This window comes from Bufo bufo, chromosome 1 (assembly GCF_905171765.1).
Source record: "Bufo bufo chromosome 1, aBufBuf1.1, whole genome shotgun sequence".
Lineage (NCBI taxonomy): Eukaryota > Metazoa > Chordata > Amphibia > Anura > Bufonidae > Bufo > Bufo bufo.
The window spans coordinates 256,851,177-256,875,075 of NC_053389.1; positions in this window are offsets into that span (position 1 = coordinate 256,851,177).

Genomic DNA, 23,899 nt, shown 5'->3' on the forward strand with positions numbered 1-23,899 from the left:
TGCTTGCCTGCTGCCAGTCAGTGTGTCAGGCCCTCTTCCACTGACTGTAGTGTGCCCACTGCCAGTGCCAACCACTCATACCGGGTGGCACAGTAGCTTGCCGATAAATAAGGCATTTAATTTTTACACTTTAGTGTAATTTCAGTTGCTTGCCTGCTGCCAGTGTGTGTCAGGCCCGCTTCTACTGACTGTAGTGTGCCCACTGCCAGTGCCAACCACTCATACCGGGTGGCACAGTAGCTTGCCGATAAATAAGGCATTTAATTTTTACACTTTAGTGTAATTTCAGTTGCTTGCCTGCTGCCAGTGTGTGTCAGGCCCGCTTCTACTGACTGTAGTGTGCCCACTGCCAGTGCCAACCACTGATACCGGGTGGCACAGTAGCTTGCCGATAAATAAGGCATTTAATTTTTAGACAGTAGTCTAAATTCAGTTGCTTGCCTGCTGCCAGTGTGTGTCAGGCCCGCTTCCACTGACTGTAGTGTGCCCACTGCCAGTGCCAACCACTGATACCGGGTGGCACAGTAGCTTGTCGATAAATAAGGCATTTAATTTTTACACTTTAGTGTAATTTCAGTTGCTTGCCTGCTGCCAGTGTGTGTCAGGCCCGCTTCCACTGACTGTAGTGTGCCCACTGCCAGTGCCAACCACTGATACCGGGTGGCACAGTAGCTTGCCGATAAATAAGGCATTTAATTTTTAGACAGTAGTCTAAATTCAGTTGCTTGCCTGCTGCCAGTGTGTGTCAGGCCCTCTTCCACTGACTGTAGTGTGCCCACTGCCAGTGCCAACCATTCATACCGGGTGGCACAGTAGCTTGCCGATAAATAAGGCATTTAATTTTTACACTTTAGTGTAATTTCAGTTGCTTGCCTGCTGCCAGTGTGTGTCAGGCCCTCTTCCACTGACTGTAGTGTGCCCACTGCCAGTGCCAACCACTGATACCGGGTGGCACAGTAGCTTGCCGATAAATAAGGCATTTAATTTTTAGACAGTAGTCTAAATTCAGTTGCTTGCCTGCTGCCAGTGTGTGTCAGGCCCACTTCCACAGACTGTAGTGTGCCCACTGCCAGTGCCAACCACTCATACCGGGTGGCACAGTACCTAGCACGCGTAGTACCACTTATCTAAAAAAAAAATGACAGGCAGAGGCAGGCCACCCCGCAGGGGCCGTCGTGGTCGTGGTGCTGTGATTTCCACTGTCCCTGGAATAATGCCCAGTTTTCAGAGGCCACGTACCCTGAACCCGAAAAATTCAGAGGACGTAGTTGACTGGCTTAGACAGGACACCCAATCTTCAACAGCTTCCGCTAAGAACCTTGACGCACCATCCTCCTCCAACTCAGCTTCGGTCACCTGCTCTCAAGTTACCACGCACCCGCCCGTCGCCACTACCACCACAGCCACCACAGCCGCTTCACTTGATCCGTCAGAGGAGTTATTTACACATCAGTTGGATGCAATTAGTGATGCGCAACCATTATTGCCAGATGATGTAGATTACGGGGATATGTCTCAGTCAGGCAGGATTACACACATGGACGTACAGTGTGATGATGATGATGTTGTACCCGCTGCTGCTTCCTTTGCTGAGGTGTCAGATACAAGTGAAGCGGTTGATGATGACGATGTGTCCACGGATGCCACGTGGGTGCCTGCTCGAAGAGAAGAAGAGGGGGAAAGTTCTGAAGGGGAGACAGAGAGAATGAGGAGACGAGTTGGAAGCAGGGGGAGGTCGTCGCAAGGAGTTAGTGGCACAGTCAGACAGCATGTATCGGCACCTGGGGTCAGCCAGACAGCACGCCAGTCAACGCATGCTGTTGCCACCACTAGAATGCCGTCATTGCAAAGCTCAGCAGTGTGGCATTTTTTTTGTGTGTCTGCCTCTGATAAAAGCAATGCCATTTGCAACCTGTGCCAAAAGAAACTGAGTCGTGGGAAGTCCAACACCCACCTTGGTACAACTGCTTTGCGAAGGCACATGATCTCACATCACAAACGCCTATGGGATCAACACATGAGTACAAGCAGCACACAAACTCAAAGCCACCATGCTCCTCCTGGTCCTGCATCTTCAGCCACGTCAACCACTGCTGTCCTCCCTGCCCCCTCTCAACCACCCGCCACTCCATCTCTCACCTTCAGCAGTTCCTGCTCATCTGCCCACAGTCAGGTGTCTGTCAAGGACATGTTTGAGCATAAGAAGCCAATGTCACAAAGTCACCCCCTTGCCCGGCGACTGACAGCTGGCTTGACGGAACTCTTAGCCCGCCAGCTTTTACCATACCAGCTGGTAGAGTCTGAGGCCTTCAAAAAATTTGTCGCTATTGGGACACCACAGTGGAAGGTACCCGGACGAAATTTTTTTTCAAAAAAGGCAATCCCAAACCTCTACCATGTCATTGAAAAGGAAGTCATGGCATCTCTGGCATACAGTGTTGGGGCAAGGGTCCATCTGACCACTGATACCTGGTCTGCAAAGCACGGTCAGGGCAGGTATATCACGTATACTGCGCATTGGGTCAACCTGCTGACGGCTGACAAGCATGGAATGCGTGGCTCTGCAGCGGAGTTGGTGACACCACCACGACTTGCAGGCAGACCTACTGCCACCTCCTCTACTCCTACTCCATCCTCTTTAATTTCCTCCTCGGCTGAGTCCTCTTCTGCTGCGGCGTCTGGCTGCACATCAACTGATTCCCCCCAGCTCCCCAGGGGCTATTCCACATCCCGGATACGACAGTGTAACGCTATCTTGGGGTTGACTTGCCTGAAAGCAGAGAGCCACACAGGACCAGCACTCCTGTCCGCCCTGAACGCACAGGTGGATCAGTGGCTGACCCCGCACCAACTGGAGATCGGCAAAGTGGTGTGTGACAATGGAAGCAATCTGTTGGCGGCATTAAATTTGGGCAAGTTGTCACATGTGCCGTGCATGGCACATGTGTTGAATCTCATCGTACAACGTTTTGTGTCTAAGTACCCAGGCTTACAGGACGTCCTCAAGCAGGCCAGGAAGGTGTGTGGCCATTTCAGGCGTTCCTACACGGCCATGGCGCACTTTTCCGATATTCAGCGGCGAAACAACATGCCAGTGAGGCGCTTGATATGCGACAGCCCGACACGTTGGAATTCAACACTCCTAATGTTCGACCGCCTGCTCCAACAAGAAAAAGCCGTCAACGAGTATTTGTATGACCGGGGTGCTAGGACAGCCTCTGCGGAGCTGGGAATCTTTTTGCCACGTTACTGGACACTCATGCGCAATGCCTGTAGGCTTATGCGTCCTTTTGAGGAGGTGACAAACCTAGTCAGTCGCACCGAAGCCACCATCAGCGACCTCATCCCATTTGTTTTCTTCCTGGAGCGTGCCCTGCGAAGAGTTCTGGATCAGGCTGTAGATGAGCGTGAAGAGGAAGAGGAAGAGTTGTGGTCACCATCACCACCAGAAACAGCCTTGTCATCATCGCTTGCCGGACCTGCAGCAACGCTGGAAGAGGAGTATGAGGAAGAGGAGTCAGAGGAGGAATGTGGCGGCTTTGAGGAGGAGGAAGACCAACCACAGCAGGCACCCCAGGGTGCTCGTTGTTGTCACCTATCTGGGACCCATGGTGTTGTACGTGGCTGGGGGGAAGAACAGACCGTCAATGACATCAGTGAGGACGAGGAACGGGAAATGAGAAGTTCTGCATCCAACCTTGTTCAAATGGGGTCTTTCATGCTGTCATGTCTGTTGAGGGACCCACGTATAAAAAGGATAAAGGAGAACGATCTGTACTGGGTGACCACGCTACTAGACCCCCGGTATAAGCAGAAAGTGGCAGAAATGTTACAAAATTACCGAAAGTCGGAAAGGATGCAGCAGTTCAAAACCAAACTAAAAAATATGCTTTACACAGCTTATAAGGGAGATGTCACAGCACAACGGGAATCTAACAGGGGAAGAGGTGAGTGTAATCCTCCTCCTACCACGGCGGCAAGGACTGGACGATTTACAGATGTGTTGTTGATGGAGGACATGCGGAGCTTTTTCAGTCCTACTCATCGCCACAGCCCTTCGGGATCCAGCCTTAGAGAACGACTCGACCGACAGGTAGCAGACTACCTCGCCTTAACAGCAGATATCGACACTCTGAGGAGCAATGAACCCCTTCACTACTGGGTGTGCAGGCTTGACCTGTGGCCTGAGCTATCCCAGTTTGCGATAGAACTTCTGGCCTGCCCTGCTTCAAGTGTCCTGTCAGAAAGGAGCTTCAGTGCAGCAGGAGGCATTGTCACTGACAAGAGAAGTCGCCTCGGTCAAAAAAGTGTTGATTACCTCACCTTCATAAAGATGAATGAGGCATGGATCCCGAAGGGACTGACAGTGGGGGATACGTTTGACTAACAAAAGGCCTGATTACATGCCTTGGCCTCAAAATGGTCCCCACGCTGCTGTATTTAATGTCTGCATACCGGATGACTTTCGTGAATTCTCCACCACCAACTAGGGTTCAAGCCGTAATGTTTTAGTCACTTTTCTGCCTGGAAAACATAAATTTTTCCGGCCGCTGCTACAATAGCGTCTGCAACAGTGCCATTATTTTTCAGGCATGTGTACATGCCTAATTTTTCTGTCCTATGGTGCAGCACTGTGGCTGCAAAAACAAACCAAAAAAAAAAGGCACATACAAGTGTCAATTTCCCTTCGTGATCGTTACCTTGTTGTGGTGAAGGGGCTTGCGTATCACAATGAAGCAATCATCATCACCTCTATAAAAGTGTGTTGGCAATGTTGCCACACCCCAGATGATAAGGCCGTTGCTTCATTATGGTCAGACCAAAAGCGATCGGGTGGCCACGCTACTAGACCCCCGGTATAAGCAGAAAGTGGCAGAAATGTTACCAAATTACCAAAAGTCGGAAAGGATGCAGCAGTTCAAAACCAAACTAAAAAATATGCTTTACACAGCTTATAAGGGGGATGTCAATGGGGGATTCGACAATGGTTAATCAATTCGACCGGATAGGGTCCGTAACAGGGATTAAACTGATAGCAATAGTACTAGTTAAGACACCACTCATATAGGGTGTCACAGCACATTGCTCTGTGCACGCGCAGTGCCCCAATTTGGGAGTAAGAGGACCGACCAAGCTGCTTTTTCCATCTCCCGGTTCCTGAAATCAATTCAGTTTAGTGTATGAGAGTTTGGTCTGTCACTGTGAAGGCAGTCGAAGGTACCCGGCCTAAATTTTTTTTCATAAAAGGCAATTCCTGATATGGGACGTAACAGGGATTAAACTGATGAGAATAATACTACAGAAAATACCACTCATATCGGTGGAGGGAGCCAGCGTTTTTTTAACCATCTCCCCGTTCAAAAAATCTATTTAATAAATGGCCCCCAGATTGGGGATGTTAGAGGGATTAAACTGATGAGAATAGTACTACAGAAAATACCACTCATATCGGGTGTGACAGTAAATTGCACGGCGCAGATGCAGTCACCGTGGTTTAAAACAGAGTGGAGGGAGCCAGCGTTTTTTTAACCATCTCCCCGTTCGAAAAATCTATTCAATAAATGGCACCCAGATTGGGGACGTTAGAGGGATTAAACTGATGAGAATAGTACTACAGAAAATACCACTCATATCGGGTGTGACAGTAAATTGCACGGCGCAGACGCAGTCACCGTGGTTTAAAACAGAGTGGAGGGAGCCAGGTTTTTTTTAACCATCTCCCCGTTCGAAAAATCTATTCAATAAATGGCACCCAGATTGGGGACGTTAGAGGGATTAAACTGATGAGAATAGTACTACAGAAAATACCACTCATATCGGGTGTGACAGTAAATTGCACGGCGCAGACGCAGTCACCGTGGATTAAAACAGAGTGGAGGGAGCCAGCGTTTTTTTAACCATCTCCCCGTCCGAAAAATCTGTTTAATAAATGGCCCCCAGATTGGGGAGTCGGGGACGTTAGAGGGATTAAACTGATGAGAATAGTACTACAGAAAATACCACTCATATCGGGTGTGACAGTAAATTGCACGGCGCAGACGCAGTCACCGTGGATAAAAACAAAGGGGAGGGAGCCAGCGTTTTTTTAACCATCTCCCCGTTCGAAAAATCAATTCAATTGACCTTTCGGGGACCCTTGGTGTTGTACGTGGCTGGGTGGAGGAAGAAACCTTCAATGACATCACCGGGACGTGGCTAGCTTGGTATCCAACCTTGTGCAAATGGGGAGTTTGCGGTTGTGCAAATGAACTGTTTGCGGTGCATTAAAAGGGGAGTTTGGTCTGTCAATGTCTGTGATGCGGGCGTAACCCTTACACTACCTGATCGATACAACATCATACCTGATCGTATACACACACTGGATGTTTTAAAGCACGTTATTCCAAACAATTTAGGAATGTTAGTTGATTTATGCCCTTTATGGATTAAAACCCGACTCTGCGTCCACTACGTAATTTTCCATGGGAGTTTTGCCATAGATCCCCCTCCGGCATGCCACAGTCCAGGTGTTAGACCCCTTGAAACAACTTTCTCATCACTATTGTGGCCAGAAAGAGTCCCTGTGGGTTTTAAAATTCGCCTGTCTATTGAAGTCTATGGCGGTTCGCCCGGTTCGCCAGTTCGCGAACATTTGCGGAAGTTCGCGTTCGCTGTTCGCGAACTGAAAATTTTATGTTCGCGACATCACTAGTCGTAAACTGCTGTACGGGCACACGGCAGGGCGCAGAAGGAAAGGAATGCCGTACGGTTTTTGGAAAGCAGATTTTGCTGGACTGGTTTTTTGACACCATGTCCCATTTGAAGCCCCCCTGATGCACCCCTAGAGTAGAAACTCCAAAAAAGTGACCCCATTTTAGAAACTATGGGATAGGGTGGAAGTTTTGTTGGTACTAGTTTAGGGTACATATGATTTTTGGTTGCTCTATATTACACTTTTTGTGAGGCAAGGTAACAAGAAATAGCGTTTTTTTAATTTTTATTTACAACATTCATCTGACAGGTTAGATCATGTGGTATTTTTATAGAGCAGGTTGTCACAGACGCGGCGATACCTAATATGTATACAATTTTTTTATTTATGTAAGTTTTACACAATGATTTAATTTTTGAAACAAAAAAAATCATGTTTTAGTGTCTCCATAGTCTGAGAGCCATAGTTTTTTCAGTTTTTAGGCGATTATCTTAGGTAGGATCTCATTTTTGCGGGATAAGATGACGGTTTGATTGGCACTATTTTTGGGTACATATGACTTTTTAATCGCTTGCTATTACACTTTTTGTGATGTAAGATGAAAAAAATTGCTTTTTTTACACCGTTTTTATTTATATTTTTTTACGGTGTTCATCTGAGGGGTTAGGTCATGTGATATTTTTATAGAGCAACTTATTACGGACGCGGCGATACCTACTATGTATACTTTTTTTTATTTATGTAAATTTTACACAATAATATCATTTTTGAAACAAAAAAAAAATCATGTTTTAGTGTTTCCATATTCTGAGAGCCATAGTTTTTTCAGGTTTTGGGCGATTATCTTGGGTAGGTTATGATTTTTGCAGGATGAGATGACGGTTTGATTGGCACTATTTTGGGGTGCGTGTGACTTTTTGATCGCTTGCTATTACACTTGTTGTGATGTAAGGTGAAAAAAAATTGTTTATTTAGCACAGTTTTTATTATTTATTTTTTACGGTGTTCATCTGAGGGGTTAGGTCATGTGATATTTTTATAGAGCCGGTCGATACGGACGCGGCGATACCTAATATGTATACTTTTTTTTTTATTTATGTAAGTTTTACAGAATAACAGCTTTTTTAAAACAAAAAAAAAGATGTTTTAGTGTCTCCATATTCTGAGCCATAGTTTTTAATTTTTTAGGCGATTGTCTCAGTTAGGGGCTCATTTTTTGCGGTATGAGGTGACGGTTAGATTGGTACTATTTTGGTGGGCGTACGCCTTTTTGATCGCTTGCTGTTGTACTTTTTGTGATGTAAGGTGACAAAAAACTGGTTCATTTAGCACAGTTTTTATTTTTAATTTTTTACAGTGTTCATATGAGGGGTTAGGTCATGTGATATGTTTATAGAGCCGGTCGATACGCATGCAAAAAAAATTTCCCCTATTTTTTACCATTTTTTTTTAACTTTATTTGGGAAAATGACATTTTTGTTTATTTTTACTTGAAACTTTAAAATTTTTTTGGGGGGGGGACTTTATTTTTCCAACTTTTTTTTTCACTTTATTTTTTGTCCCACTTTGGGACTTGAACTTTGGGGGGTATATTCCTCTACAATGCATTCCAATACTTCTGTATTGGAATGCATTGGCTGTATGAGTAATACTGTGTGTATTACTCATACAGCTTCCGGCCTGTGAGATCCAGGGGGCTGGATCTCACAGGCACGTCACAGGAAGGCAGCTGCGATGCCTCAGGAAGGCATCGGGCTGCCTTCCATGCCATCGGGTCCCCCCTACAGCCCCATGGGGACCCGATGGCACCGCCGCCGCCGCCCGCAGCATGAAAAGTCTGAATTGACCTGCGGTTTGCAGCGATCGCTGACATGGGGGGATTACGGGACCCCCCACGCATTTAGCCGAGGTGCCTGCTCAATGATTTGAGCAGGCACCTTGTTCGGATCACAGCCCGCCGCGCGGCGGTGATCGGAAATACACAGGGCTTACAGGTATGCCCTGTGTCCTTAAGTACCAGGACATCAGGGCATTCCTGTACGCCCTGTGTCCTAAAGAGGTTAAAAAAAGGGGTTTTCTTGCAAAAAAGTTGTAAAATGTAAAAAAAAATATATGTATTTGGTATCACTGTAATCGTACTCACCCAGAGAATAAAGATATTATGTTATTTATACTGAACAATTAACGCCTTAAAATTTATAACGTAAAAACGCAGTGGCAGTATTGCTATTTTTCCCATCTCCTTCCCAGAAAGAGTTAATAAAAGTTAATCAGAAAGTCATGTGTACCCCAAAATGGCGCTATTAAAAACTGCAACTTGTCCCGCAAAAAACAAGCCCTCATAAAGCTATATAGATGGAAAAATTAAAAAGTTATAGCTCTTGGAACGCGACGATGAAAAAAGGAAGAAAAACGCTTGGTCAGTAAGGCCCAAAACAGGCTAGTCAATAAGGCCTTTTTCAAACAGGCGTCACGTTTTAGCTCCGGATGTGTCCCGGGTGCATTGCGGCAAACCCGCCCGAGTAGGTACGCAATTTCAGTCAGTTTTGACTGCGATTGCGTCCCGTTGTTCAGTTTTTATCGTGCGGGTGCAATGCGTTTTGCACGCGCGTGATAAAAAACTGAATGTGGTACCCAGACCAAAATTTCTTTATTGAAGTTCAGGTTTGGGTTCAAGGTTGTGTAGATGTAATTATTTTCCCTTATAACATGATTTTAAGGAAAAATAATAGCATTCTTAATACAGAATGCTTAGTAAAATAGGGCTGGAGGGGTTAAAAAAATAAAAAAAATAATTTAACTCACCTTAATCCACTTGTTCGCGCAGCCCGGCTTCTCTTCTTTCTTCAGGACCTGGGTAAAGGACCTTTGATGATATCACTGCGCTCATCACATGGTCCAGAGAAGCCGGGCTGCGCAAACAAGTGTATGAGGTGAGTTAAATTATTTTTTATTTTTTTAACCACTCCAGTCCTATTTCACTAAGCATTCTGTAGTAAGAATGCTATTATTTTCCCTTGTAACCATGTTATAAGGGAAAATAATAATGATCGGTTCCCCATCCCGATCATCTCCTAGCAACCATACGTGAAAATCGCACCGCATCCGCACTTGCTTGCGGATGCTTGCGATTTTCACTCAGCCCCATTCACTTCTATGGGGCCTGCATTGCGTGAAAAACGCACAAAAAAGAGCATGCTGCGATTTTCACGCAACGCACAAGTGATGCGTGAAAATCACCACTTATGTGCACAGCCCTATAGAAATGAATGGGTCCGGATTCAGTGCGGGTGCAATGCGTTCACCTCACGCATTGCACCCGCGCAGAAATCTCGACCGTGTGAAAGAGGCCTAAGAGGTTAATATCTGATAGGTGGAGGTCCGACTCCTGGTACCACCACTGTTTGAAGGAGCCATGGCACTCGGACAAGTGCTGCAGCCTCTTTACAGGTTGCAGAGTCCCTTTCCACCAACTGATCAGAGTCAGACACCCACCGATCAGATATTGATGACTGATCCTGAGGTTGGGTCATCAATATTTGTTTAATTTGAAATGTTTTCACTTTGTAAAATGCCAACATCTTCACACTTTATGTGCCAGTTTATCATATTACCCTATGTATGTTAAATGCATGGGCAGTTGCTAGGGCATCTATAAGCATGTGCAATCAACTGGCTATACTAGAAGATAGCCCCTGGTTATTCAGTGACACAAGGTGGCATCCTGCTTGATTGTGTCTGATTGACTGTGGCATACAGGGGGTTAAAACACTGCAGACCAATTGGTTACAGCAGGTGCACTCCTACTATGGAACCAGGGGCTGACATAGACAGCTGAGGGCCCCATGGAAAAACAGCATCCTCCTTTTCATAGTACACCTCTCGCTTTATGTCTCTCCAAAAATCCACCAGTAATTAAAAGGATTGTTCCTTAAATTCTACAGTTTTCAAACCAGCACTTGGATCTGAATACTTTTGTAATTGCATGCAATTAAAAATTTTGCATAGCCACTTATTAGTTATTATTAGTTATTCACTGAAATCTGGCTTTGTTGCACCACCTGCTGTTTGCTCATTTTCTAATTTCTCTGTCCTGCTCACTGAGATAAAACCAAGTGCTCAGTTCATCCTTCAACTGCCACCAGCTGCAGCAGAAAGGACACACCCCCTGAGAAAGGACCAGTCCTCTTAAGGGTCCATTCACACGTCCGCAAAATGGGTCCGCATCTGTTCCGCAATTTTACAGAACAGGTGCGGACACGTTCATTTTCAATGGGGCCGGAATGTGCTGTCCACATCCTCATTTGCGGATCCGCACTTCCGGATCCGCAAAACAATAGAACATGTCCTATTCTCAGTGGCGTACATACAGGGGTCGCAGGGGTCACACTTGCGACCGGGTCCGGCACTCCAGGGGGCCCGGCCGTCTGTGGACCCGCCCTGCAGTAGTACTGTGCCTGTATAACCCGGGCAGCCGGCCCGGGGCCCGCCCCCCAGTGGTAAGTTTCCTTGCTGCCAGCCCTACCCTCCCTTGAGTCTCCTCCCCCTGAGTCTCCTCCCCGGCCGGCGGTGTGGCATGCCGGACATGACGTTGAGATGCAGGGAGAAGGCGCCGGAAAAGAAAGGGAGAGAGCGCTGCGCAAAGAAGCCGCTCCGGCTTTCAGAGTGAGTGAGGTCTGATGGGGGCTGAGAGTTGGGCAATGTATGTAAAGTTATGACTGGTGACTTGTGCTATGAAGTAATGGGGTTTTTTCTGTTGTCTTGGGGTGCAGCTCTTTTGTGTAGCCACTTCTATTGAGCTTCTAGTATATGCTTGGATGTAGCAGAGCAGGTTTTGTCATGCATTTCTTTTGCCTTCATATGGTAAAATACTTCATTGGCCTATCAATGGCTTTATAACTAACTCTGCTATATTTCTGTAGCCTACAACCTCTGACTGCCCAGTTGGGCTGAAACTACTACACCCAACATGTTCTGGCAGTAATAGTAAATGGATATTGGTGCAATTCTGAGCTACTAGTCTATATAATAAATATGTAGGCTACATATGTATTATATAGACTAGTAGCTCAGAATTGCACCAATATCCATTTACTATTACTGCCAGAACATGTTGGGTGTAGTAGTTTCAGCCCAACTGGGCAGTCAGAGGTTGTAGGCTACAGAAATATAGCAGAGTTAGTTATAAAGCCATTGATAGGCCAATGAAGTATTTTACCATATGAAGGCAAAAGAAAAGCATGACAAAACCAGCACTGCTACATAATGTAGCAGAGCTGGTTTTACGTGGGAATACCGTGGGTTATACCGAATATCATCCTCTTGTATATAGTAATATACAGTATATTATATATATATATATATATATATATATACACTGCTCAAAAAAATAAAGGGAACACTTAAACAACACAATGTAACTCCAAGTCAATCACACTTCTGTGAAATCAAACTGTCCACTTAGGAAGCAACACTGAGTGACAATCAATTTCACATGCTGTTGTGCAAATGGGATAGACAACAGGTGGAAATTATAGGCAATTAGCAAGACACCCCCAATAAAGGAGTGGTTCTGCAGGTGGTGACCACAGACCACTTCTCAGTTCCTATGCTTCCTGGCTGATGTTTTGGTCACTTTTGAATGCTGGCGGTGCTTTCACTCTAGTGGTAGCATGAGACGGAGTCTACAACTCACACAAGTGGCTCAGGTAGTGCAGCTTATCCAGGATGGCACATCAATGCGAGCTGTGGCAAGAAGGTTTGCTGTGTCTGTCAGTGTAGTGTCCAAAGCATGGAGGCGCTACCAGGAGACAGGCCAGTACATCAGGAGACGTGGAGGAGGCCGTAGGAGGGCAACAACCCAGCAGCAGGACTGCTACCTCCGCCTTTGTGCAAGGAGGAACAGGAGGAGCACTGCCAGAGCCCTGCAAAATGACCTCCAGCAGGCCACAAATGTGCATGTGTCTGCTCAAACGGTCAGAAACAGACTCCATGAGGGTGATATGAGGGCCCGACGTCCACAGGTGGGGGTTGTGCTTACACCCCAACACCGTGCAGGACGTTTGGCATTTGCTAGAGAACACCAAGATTGGCAAATTCGCCACTGGCGCCCTGTGCTCGAATCAGGTTCACACTGAGCACATGTGACAGACGTGACAGAGTCTGGAGACGCCGTGGAGAACGTTCTGCTGCCTGCAACATCCTCCAGCATGACAGGTTTGGCATTGGGTCAGTAATGGTGTGGGGTGGCATTTCTTTGGAGGGCCGCACAGCCCTCCATGTGCTCGCCAGAGGTAGCCTGACTGCCATTAGGTACCGAGAGGAGATCCTCAGACCCCTTGTGAGACCATATGCTGGTGCGGTTGGCCCTGGGTTCCTCCTAATGCAAGACAATGCTAGACCTCATGTGGCTGGAGTGTGTCAGCAGTTCCTGCAAGACGAAGGCATTGATGCTATGGACTGGCCCGCCCATTCCCCAGACCTGAATCCAATTGAGCACATCTGGGACATCATGTCTTGCTCTATCCACCAACGTCACGTTGCACCACAGACTGTCCAGGAGTTGGCAGATGCTTTAGTCCAGGTCTGGGAGGAGATCCCTCAGGAGACCGTCCGCCACCTCATCAGGAGCATGCACAGGCGTTGTAGGGAGGTCATACAGGCACGTGGAGGCCACACACACTACTGAGCCTCATTTTGACTTGCTTTAAGGACATTACATCAAAGTTGGATCAGCCTGTAGTGTGTTTTTCCACTTTAATTTTGAGTGTGACTCCAAATCCAGACCTCCATGGGTTGAAAAATTTGATTTCCATTTTTTTATTTTTGTGTGATTTTGTTGTCAGCACATTCAACTATGTAAAGAACAAAGTATTTCAGAAGAATATTTAATTAATTCAGATCTAGGATGTGTTATTTTTGTGTTCCCTTTATTTTTTTGAGCAGTGTATATATATATATATATATATATATATATATATATACAGTACAGACCAAAAGTTTGGACACACCTTCTCATTCAAAGAGTTTTCTTTATTTTCATGACTATGAAGGCATCAAAACTATGAATTAACACATGTGGAATTATATACATAACAAACAAGTGTGAAACAACTGAAAATATGTCATATTCTAGGTTCTTCAAAGTAGCCACCTTTTGCTTTGATTACTGCTTTGCACACTCTTGGCATTCTCTTGATGAGCTTCAAGAGGTAGTCCCCTGAAATGGTCTTCCAACAGTCTTGAAGGAGTTCCCAGAGATGCTTAGCACTTGTTGGCCCTTTTGCCTTCACTCTGCGGTCCAGCTCACCCCAAACCATCTCGATTGGGTGACTGTGGAGGCCAGGTCATCTGGCGCAGCACCCCATAACTCTCCTTCATGGTCAAATAGCCCTTACTTTCAAAGTTTTCCCAATTTTTCGGCTGACTGACTGACCTTCATTTCTTAAAGTAATGATGGCCACTCGTTTTTCTTTACTTAGCTGCTTTTTTCTTGCCATAATACAAATTCTAACAGTCTATTCAGTAGGACTATCAGCTGTGTATCCACCTGACTTCTCCTCAACGCAACTGATGGTCCCAACCCCATTTATAAGGCAAGAAATCCCACTTATTAAACCTGACAGGGCACACCTGTGAAGTGAAAACCATTTCAGGGGACTACCTCTTGAAGCTCATCAAGAGAATGCCAAAAGTGTGCAAAGCAGTAATCAAAGCAAAAGGTGGCTACTTTGAAGAACCTAGAATATGACATATTTTCAGTTGTTTCACACTTGTTTTATATAATTCCACATGTGTTAATTCATAGTTTTGATGCCTTCAGTGTCAATCTACAATTTTCATAGTCATGAAAATAAAGAAAACTCTTTGAATGAGAAGGTGTGTCCAAACTTTTGGTCTGTACTGTATATACACACAAATACATACACACACACGCGGTGGCGGGTTGGGGGGACGTCAACGGGGAGGGGGCCCCATGGATCAGTTTCGCACCGGGGCCCCATGGATTGTTTGTACGCCACTGCCTATTCTTGTCCGCAATTGCGGACAAGAAAGGGCATTTGCTATGAGAGTGCCGGTGATGTGCGGTCCGCAAAATGCGGAACACACATTGCCAGGGTCCGTGTTTTGCGGATCCGCAAAACACATACGGACGTGTAAATAGACCCTTAGGCCCCTTTTACAAGTATTCCACTTGTTCGCGCAGCCCGGCATCTGTTCTGTCTTTAACTGTGAGCAATAGGACCTTTGATGACGTCACTACGCTCATCACATGATCCATCACCATGGTGATGGATCATGTGATGGATCATGTGATGAACGCAGTGACATCATCAAAGGTCCTATTGTTCACAGTTAAAGACAGAAGGAGATGCCGGGCTGCGCGAACAAGTGGATTAAGGTGAGTTAATTTTGTTTATTTATTTTTTTAACCCCTCCAGCGCTATGTTACTATGCATTCTGTATTCAGAATGCTATTATTTTCCCTTATAATCATGTTATAAGGAAAAATAATACAATCTACAGAACACCGATCCCAAGCCCGAACTTCTGTAAAGAAGTTCGGGTTTGGGTACCAAACATGCGCGATTTTTCTCACGCGAGTGCAAAACGCATTACAATGTTTTGCACTCGCGCGGAAAAATCGCGGGTGTTCCCGCAACGCACCCGCACCTTTTCCCGCAACGCCCGTGTGAAAGAGGCCTAAGGGTGATGGCACACAGTGCAGTTCTGACATGCAGTTAGGATGCAGTTTTTTATGGTAGCTAGCTGAAATCACTTAAATCATTCCCACAATGCAGAACACCAGGGTTTAACGAGGCTGCTAAACTGGCTAAATTGAAAACTGCATCCTGAATGCATGGCAGAACTGCACTGTGTGCCATCAGCCTAAGGTGACAGCTTGATATAAATCTAGCAGAACAATTAATGGGGAGATCTCTGGATCCATGTGAGGTACAGGGCTGGTTCTAGCTTTGTTAGAAAGAGATTGTCATGTACTATATGATGGGATAACCCCTTTAGGAACTATGAAATGTAATAGATAATGTCAATCTAATAGACAGTGGGATGCTGTTTATTGCTTTCGAAGTGATAGAGGACCCTTTCTACCTGCATGGCCCCTGTCCACAGGTTGCACATATAGTACGTCCACTGCTGTCAGGGACACATGGCCACAGCTGCTGTAATAATATGGCTCTACGCTGGACCTTCTTCTTACAGTGCTGTGGAGGTTAAGGCATAGTGTACAGCAGACTGCCATGGGATACAAAAAGAAAATTAAATTGTACTAAACCTGTACAAGTCTTCTATGTCAACCTTCTAGACTAGCTAAATTAACTGGTGTAAAGACTATGGGGGTCATTTATTAAACTGAAATACGCCCATTAGGCATATTTCAGGTGCAGATTGAGTCACAACAGCTAGTTGCACTGCAATCTGCGACTTCTCCCCGCTTCATTTACCATTTTGTACGCCTGGTTTAGGTGTAGAAAAAGGTCTAAATGTAAGACAGCTCGGAAGCTGTCTTACATTTACAACTGGCGGAGGATCTGCCGAAATTATGAAGAAGCCAGCACCTCTTCATAACTTCGGCGGAACCACCGCCAGCTTATGGATTTATTAAGACCGGCGTCTAAAATGCCGGTCTTAATAAATGTGCCCCTATACTTCCTAGAATCAGCAGCACATGCAATGTGTAGATGTTAAATCAGGTAGGAACATCGAGAGAGATTTCAGCTCTGAAGGATGCAGAATGATGAATTCAGCTCGGTAGTATAATATCAACTCAAGATACTCAATACACGTTCATTCTTACTCTTTTTTTTATATACATTCTATATGTAAGCTCATGTGGGAAGGTGAACATTAATTTTAGTACTTAGCAAAAGTCATAATAAAAGCCACATCTCCCCTGAGTATTTCACTGTACTCTGTTCTGCCAATGAGTAGGTGTTGCCAAAATTTTTACTCACCTATTTTTTGTAGAATTAATATCAGTGGTGTCGGGTTTTACACAAAAGGAAGCCTGTATAATTGCTTTTGCATGCATGTCCTTTAAATGCCCTTCTCTTCCAGATACCATTGTTATACTCACGTTAATAAAACATTCAGCTGAAACCTGGCTGCTAGCCATACATCCACAATAATCTGACATCCCTCTACCAAACATTATGTCTTTAATAACAACTATGTCCCACTGACGTACAGTAAGTGAGCTATTCCAGCTGTGACACAAAGAATTAGAAAAATGATCCCCCGAATCTGGCGTGAAATCATGAAAAGTGTATATAAAAAGAAAAAAACATTGATTGCCAGTGCATGGCAATTCCCCATGAGTGTCATTGAATGCCTCCAACTCAAGAGGGTCATCTATGCCTTTTCAGGAAAATGTTAATGCTTAACGGGTTGTCCAACACTGACATGCTTCGTAAATACCACCCCCACCCCACTGGACTGGAGAATCATACTTACCTGTTCCCCACTGCTCCGTTTTGCGTCCCTGGCTCTGTTCTGTGGTCTTCACAGAAGAGAGCTAGAGACCCATGGAGTCAGAACCCAGTTGGGAAGAGCAGGTAAGTGTGTGTAAGTGTAGGGTGAGGGTGGTATTTAAAAAACATGTGTTGAGGTTGTTGGTCAACCCCTTTAAGGCTTTAGCAGATGACTGTGAAGAGGAGAGATCATAAATAGTTGTCGTTTGAAGGGGTTATGAAGACAACCTTTTTTGAAATGGAGACAAAAATGTGTCCCCTACCAGTGCCACCACAGTGCGGTACACAGAGTGCCTTCAGGTTGTAATACATGTTCTGTCAATGCGAAAGTACAATTTTATTGAGAAGCTAATTAAAATTGGCTTCACTTTTGATGACGCTTTTGCAAAAATGGCTAACAAAGCAAAATAAAGGCAATATGTCAGGCTAGCTTCACATTTGAAATACAGCTCTCTGGCTTCTGCCAGAGAACAGCCTGCTGGAGTTCTCCAAATCTGGCATTGCCGGATAGTGTCGCCTGTCTGCTGGACCCTATTGACTACAATGGTATCGGGCAGAGATCCAGCAGCTGCCCGGTAAATATGCCAGGATTCGGCCAGACAAAAACCGCTGCACACAATGTTTTTTGTCCAGCCATTTCTTAGAATTCTCTGTCGGAACAGCCTGCCGGAGAGCTGTGCCACAGATTTGAAAGTAGCCTAAGTAGAAGAAACATGGAAATCTATTTCCTTATGCTCCATCATAAATAAGCCACTGTCAGACTTCTCTCCTGGAACAACAAATTTACAACTTTGAAATCCTACATGTAAAAAAATTTCTGTCCCCTAACATCTGGAAATGGGGGAGAGATGAGACACCATGATCACCTTAACTTCTGATTTAAGAATGACTGGTCATATTGAATTTCAAACATGCCTGATCCTTTGTTTTAGCAGGAGCTCAACACCTGCCAGAGGGGTCTGGCAAGGTCTTATTCCCGTCCCCTCACTGAAATAAATATTCATACTTGGCCAAGCTGTGGATGCATATTTATGATGGAGTTGAAAGAAACAGCTGTCGGCCAACAAGGGTTTGGCCAAAACTTACCTCATGTGAATGGCTAATGTTAAATTGTGTCCTCTACATGAGGACGTTATGATGTGTGTGAAAACTATGAAGGTTCTGACTCCTGGACACACTCAAACGTACCTGCACGCTTCCGTAAAGTTACAGAATTGTCTAGGAGTCTTTATAGTCGTCTGGTAGTTAAGAAACATCTGATGAGGTCAGCTTTTGGCACTTCCTTTGGCCCATTTTCTGTATTGTGACTGGGCAGCTGCACTCTGCTTGATCGAAGTCCAACCTAAGCCATCAGGCAGATATGGGTCTATGACTTTGTCCCATCACAAACCGTCCAAGCTCAGCGCAGATTTCTTGCTCCTACCAATGACTTCACCCAGGGCTTCTTCGAGTGCAGCTGCTATTTATTTTGTCAGCGTCTGATTAGTATTTGGAGACCATTTTCCCATTACATACAGACAGTAAGAGGTTTCAGACTGAAAACAAATAATGCTTACTGCCATAGATCCCACCGATTATTATTTATGTCAAGCTGGAATGTAAAATCATGTTTTTTTTTATTAATAAAACTGCAGTAGGCAATGATCCTACTAACAAATCCTATGATCCGTTATATATAGTATAATACATGGACATTATCATATCAGTAATAATACAAAGATGCTGCACCAATGTGAATTCATCATGTGAATTCCTAGACCCCAGTCATGAATCTTTTGTCTTTGTTGCTTCTTAGATATGACAACAGTTGATTTCTGTGGACTTGCTATGATCACATTTTTGTGTCACAATGTACTTTTTATGCTATCCAAGAACAAGGAAGAGATTCCTGTAAGATAAGAACATGGTCTTTTATACTCCGCCAGCACAACCTACGACTATCAGTCTTTGATTTTGTTTGCCTTGAGAGAAACTTTGTTCCCGATGCCAATATTTATCTGGTTTTCTTTTTATGACAGAAAAAACACATGACGATAGATATTCTATTATATTGGGCTTTTTAGTCATGAAGATAAGAAATAGTAGGAAACAGTGGAGACCAACAGCCTTACTATATACAATTGTGCCATACAGTATGTATGAGGCCTTGTGTGGACCAAATATGGCCACACACATCATATAAACGTCAGATGATCCCACTGATTTCAACAAAATTGGCCTACTATCTAATGTACATGAGGATCTTCTGACCCCCTGCCTGATGTTAGTTGTGAGGAGAAGAAAAGATCAGGCATGTTGATTTTAGCATGTCTGATTCACTGATACTGCACTTGGTCAGTCGAGCATGTTTATTGTGGAGTTGGAAGGAATAGATGCCAGATTTAAAGGTTTATGGGGGGAATTAATAAAATAAAATGACTGAAAATTCTTAAATAATACTTTATTATAAATAAATACCCGAATACCTTTCATTAGTTATGGCTTGTTTTGTCTAAAGAGCAAGCATCAAGGGAAATAAAATGGCAGCTGTCCTATTAGTACACACAGAACCTATCCTAATCACACAGCAGGATAAGTTACATCACAACACTGAGGTAAGGAGCTACCTCATCCTCCTCTCTGCTCTGCTTGTCAGGGATTATAATCCTGATTACAGATGATAAACTCTTCAGCTGAAACTCTGTAGGAATGGAGGTCATTAGAAGGCTGAGGCAGCTCTCTAGCTCAGTGTTCTGAAGTATCTTGTCCTGTTGTGTGATTAGGACTAGGGATGAGCGAATTGACTTCGGATGAAACATCCGAAGTCGATTTGCATAAAACTTTGTTAGAATACTATATGGGGTGGTACCAAGAGGTACCTTGGAACCGAACCCGAGTTCAGTAAAAGGTTTTTAACAGTAGAAATTAATTTCTGAAGTTATTACCCGAAGTCTCGCAAGACTTCGCAAAGTAATAACTAAGGCTCATCTGAGCCAATACATTCTAATGTACAGTATTCGCTCCGTACAGTATTCTAACAAAGTTTTATGCGAATCGACTTTGGATGTTTCATCCGAAGCCGAGTCAGTCATCCCTAATTAGGACAGGTTTTCTGTGTACTAATAGGAAGGCGGCCATTTTATTTCTCCTAAAGATTACTCCCTAAACAAAACGAGCCATTATAACTAATGATAGGTATTTGGGAATGTTTTTATAATAAAGTAATATTTATGTATTTTCAGTAATTTGATTTTATTAATTCCTGGAGAATCCCTTTAACAAGTACAGCTGACAGCTTTCTCACCTTTGTATTCACAACCATTTCTTTGCTCTGTCTGTATAAATGGCAGGTCTCAATGACTTCCAGCAATGTGCTGTAGAGCATATAATTGTGGGAGAACACAAAAAAGTAAGTTTGTTTGGGAAGACAGTGATTTCTGACTTTACAGTAGGTGAAATCCTGGAAAAAACTTCTTCCACTCCCAAGAAACCTCTGTACTCATTTATTATAAAAAAATTAAAGTAGGGGCACTTAAAGGATTCTATTATTGTTAAAGGGAACCTGTCATCAACTCAGTGAGGTCATCATATATTAGTGACATAAATGCTGATTTCGACAGTGTGTCACTCAAGAGCTAAAAGTAAGTGGTTGCTGAGAACCAGCATAATAATCATTGCAGCACATGCCTTGAAAAGAGTCAAATCTACCTGAGAAGAGTCCTGGTTATTCATAATGTCCTGCTCTCGCACCCATCTGCTGATGATTGGCAGTTCTCTCCTAGAAAGAAGGGGAGAAAACTAGGTAGAAGCCTGTCAGTCATCAGCAGGTGGGCAGGGAGAGCAGGGATTCATGAATAACCAGGACTGTTCTCAGGTGGAAGTTACTCTTTTCCAGGCCTAGTCTGCAATGATTGTGAAGTAGGTTCTCGGCAACCACTTACTTTTAAGCTATAAATGACAGACCGCTGAAATCAACTCACCTGTCTCTACTTTATGCTGTCGTTAGTATGGGCAGCATAAAGGTGATGACAGGTTCCCTTTAACTATCACTACAGGGAGTGCAGAATTATTAGGCAAGTTGTATTTTTGAGGATTCATTTTATTATTGAACAACAACCATGTTCTCAATGAACCCAAAAAACTCATTAATATCAAAGCTGAATATTTTTGGAAGTAGTTTTTAGTTTGTTTTTAGTTTTAGCTATTTTAGGGGGATATCTGTGTGTGCAGGTGACTATTACTGTGCATAATTATTAGGCAACTTAACAAAAAACAAATATATACCCATTTCAATTATTTATTTTTACCAGTGAAACCAATATAACATCTCAACATTCACAAATATACATTTCTGACATTCAAAAACAAAACAAAAACAAATCAGTGACCAATATAGCCACCTTTTCTTTGCAAGGACACTCAAAAGCCTGCCATCCATGGATTCTGTCAGTGTTTTGATCTGTTCACCATCAACATTGCGTGCAGCAGCAACCACAGCCTCCCAGACACTGTTCAGAGAGGTGTACTGTTTTCCCTCCTTGTAAATCTCACATTTGATGATGGACCACAGGTTCTCAATGGGGTTCAGATCAGGTGAACAAGGAGGCCATGTCATTAGATTTTCTTCTTTTATACCCTTTCTTGCCAGCCACGCTGTGGAGTACTTGGACGCGTGTGATGGAGCATTGTCCTGCATGAAAATCATGTTTTTCTTGAAGGATGCAGACTTCTTCCTGTACCACTGCTTGAAGAAGGTGTCTTCCAGAAACTGGCAGTAGGACTGGGAGTTGAGCTTGACTCCATCCTCAACCCGAAAAGGCCCCACAAGCTCATATTTGATGATACCAGCCCAAACCAGTACTCCACCTCCACCTTGCTGGTGTCTGAGTTGGACTGGAGCTCTCTGCCCTTTACCAATCCAGCCACGGGCCCATCCATCTGGCCCATCAAGACTCACTCTCATTTCATCAGTCCATAAAACCTTAGAAAAATCAGTCTTGAGATATTTCTTGGCCCAGTCTTGACGTTTCAGCTTGTGTGTCTTGTTCAGTGGTGGTCGTCTTTCAGCCTTTCTTACCTTGGCCATGTCTCTGAGTATTGCACACCTTGTGCTTTTGGGCACTCCAGTGATGTTGCAGCTCTGAAATATGGCCAAACTGGTGGCAAGTGGCATCTTGGCAGCTGCACGCTTGACTTTTCTCAGTTCATGGGCAGTTATTTTGCGCCTTGGTTTTTCCACACGCTTCTTGCGACCCTGTTGACTATTTTGAATGAAACGCTTGATTGTTCGATGATCACGCTTCAGAAGCTTTGCAATTTTAAGAGTGCTGCATCCCTCTGCAAGATATCTCACTATTTTTGACTTTTCTGAGCCTGTCAAGTCCTTCTTTTGACCCATTTTGCCAAAGGAAGTTGCCTAATAATTATGCACACCTAATATAGGGTGTTGATGTCATTAGACCACACCCCTTCTCATTACAGAGATGCACATCACCTAATATGCTTAATTGGTAGTAGGCTTTCGAGCCTATACAGCTTGGAGTAAGACAACATGCATAAAGAGGATGATGTGGTCAAAATACTCATTTGCCTAATAATTCTGCACGCAGTGTATATTATGGCTAGAATTTGACTTTGGCTTTGCCTTTTTCCATGTTCAGCATCTTTGAGTAGGCTAAAATCAGCTTGCCATTTCTAGTATGACTTCCTACTTTCCATTGGAATTGGATTGGGAAACATCAGGATAACAATATTTTATCTGTAGTTGCAATCCATTATCCTCTCGCCCAATCAGAAATGTTAGCCCACTGTTCATTCCACCATAAGTCAAGAAATATCTATAGTGGCGTTAGGAAGGAGTCATGTTTTAGCGATGTCTACGCACATTTTTAAAGGGTTAAATGAGAGCAAGCAAGATTTACAGAGATAATGGCTGCCATTGGTGGGCGTTGATAGTTCCATTCGTGTCAAGCAAAATTTAGCGTTTTCATTTTCCAAGCCTCGGCCACAGCTGTGTTCATGGTTTGGAGGCAGGCCAACAGCCAGCTGAAGGAAAGTGGACCTCAGATGATAAGCTTGCATTAGAGGAGCCTGGCTAATCATGTTTTCTGAAAGAGGCTCAGGTTTCGAGAAGCTGACAAAATATCTTCAGCCACTGGTGTATTAAAATATTAAAATAGCACGGACTGAAAAGCGTTGCGTTTTCATTAGCAGACAGGAGGCTGAAGTGTGTACTTGGAATGAATTCATTGAGAAGGTAAAGGCATTGCTTTGACAATCTATTCATTACACAATATTGAAAAAGCTTGTTCTGGCAGTAAAACCTGCTTTTATAGTTTATACATGTACAGGAGACAAAAAAACCACAAGAATTCCTAAGCAAATAAGTCTAACGGCTGGGCACTGGGAGCACGGTGGAGCAGACAAAGACGGGCAACACTGAGGGTCAGGCTCAAGCAGAAGGGGACGATTGTTTCAGTCACACCACTTTTGGGGCTTTTGTGTAAAGAACTAAGCTGTCAACACTTGACACTTTTCTTAGTCAAATGAAACCACCTAGGATCTTTGAGAGAGGGGAAATAAGGACATGTCGAGGTTGGCAGATCACCTTGTAATACATAGAAAAAAATAATAGTCAGTAGCCAATATTAGGTAAGAAAGAATATCACGTGACATAAAGAGCAGACTGGTACCCCAGCAGCATGGTCAGCATGGTGGCTCCGTGGTTAGCACTGGTGAC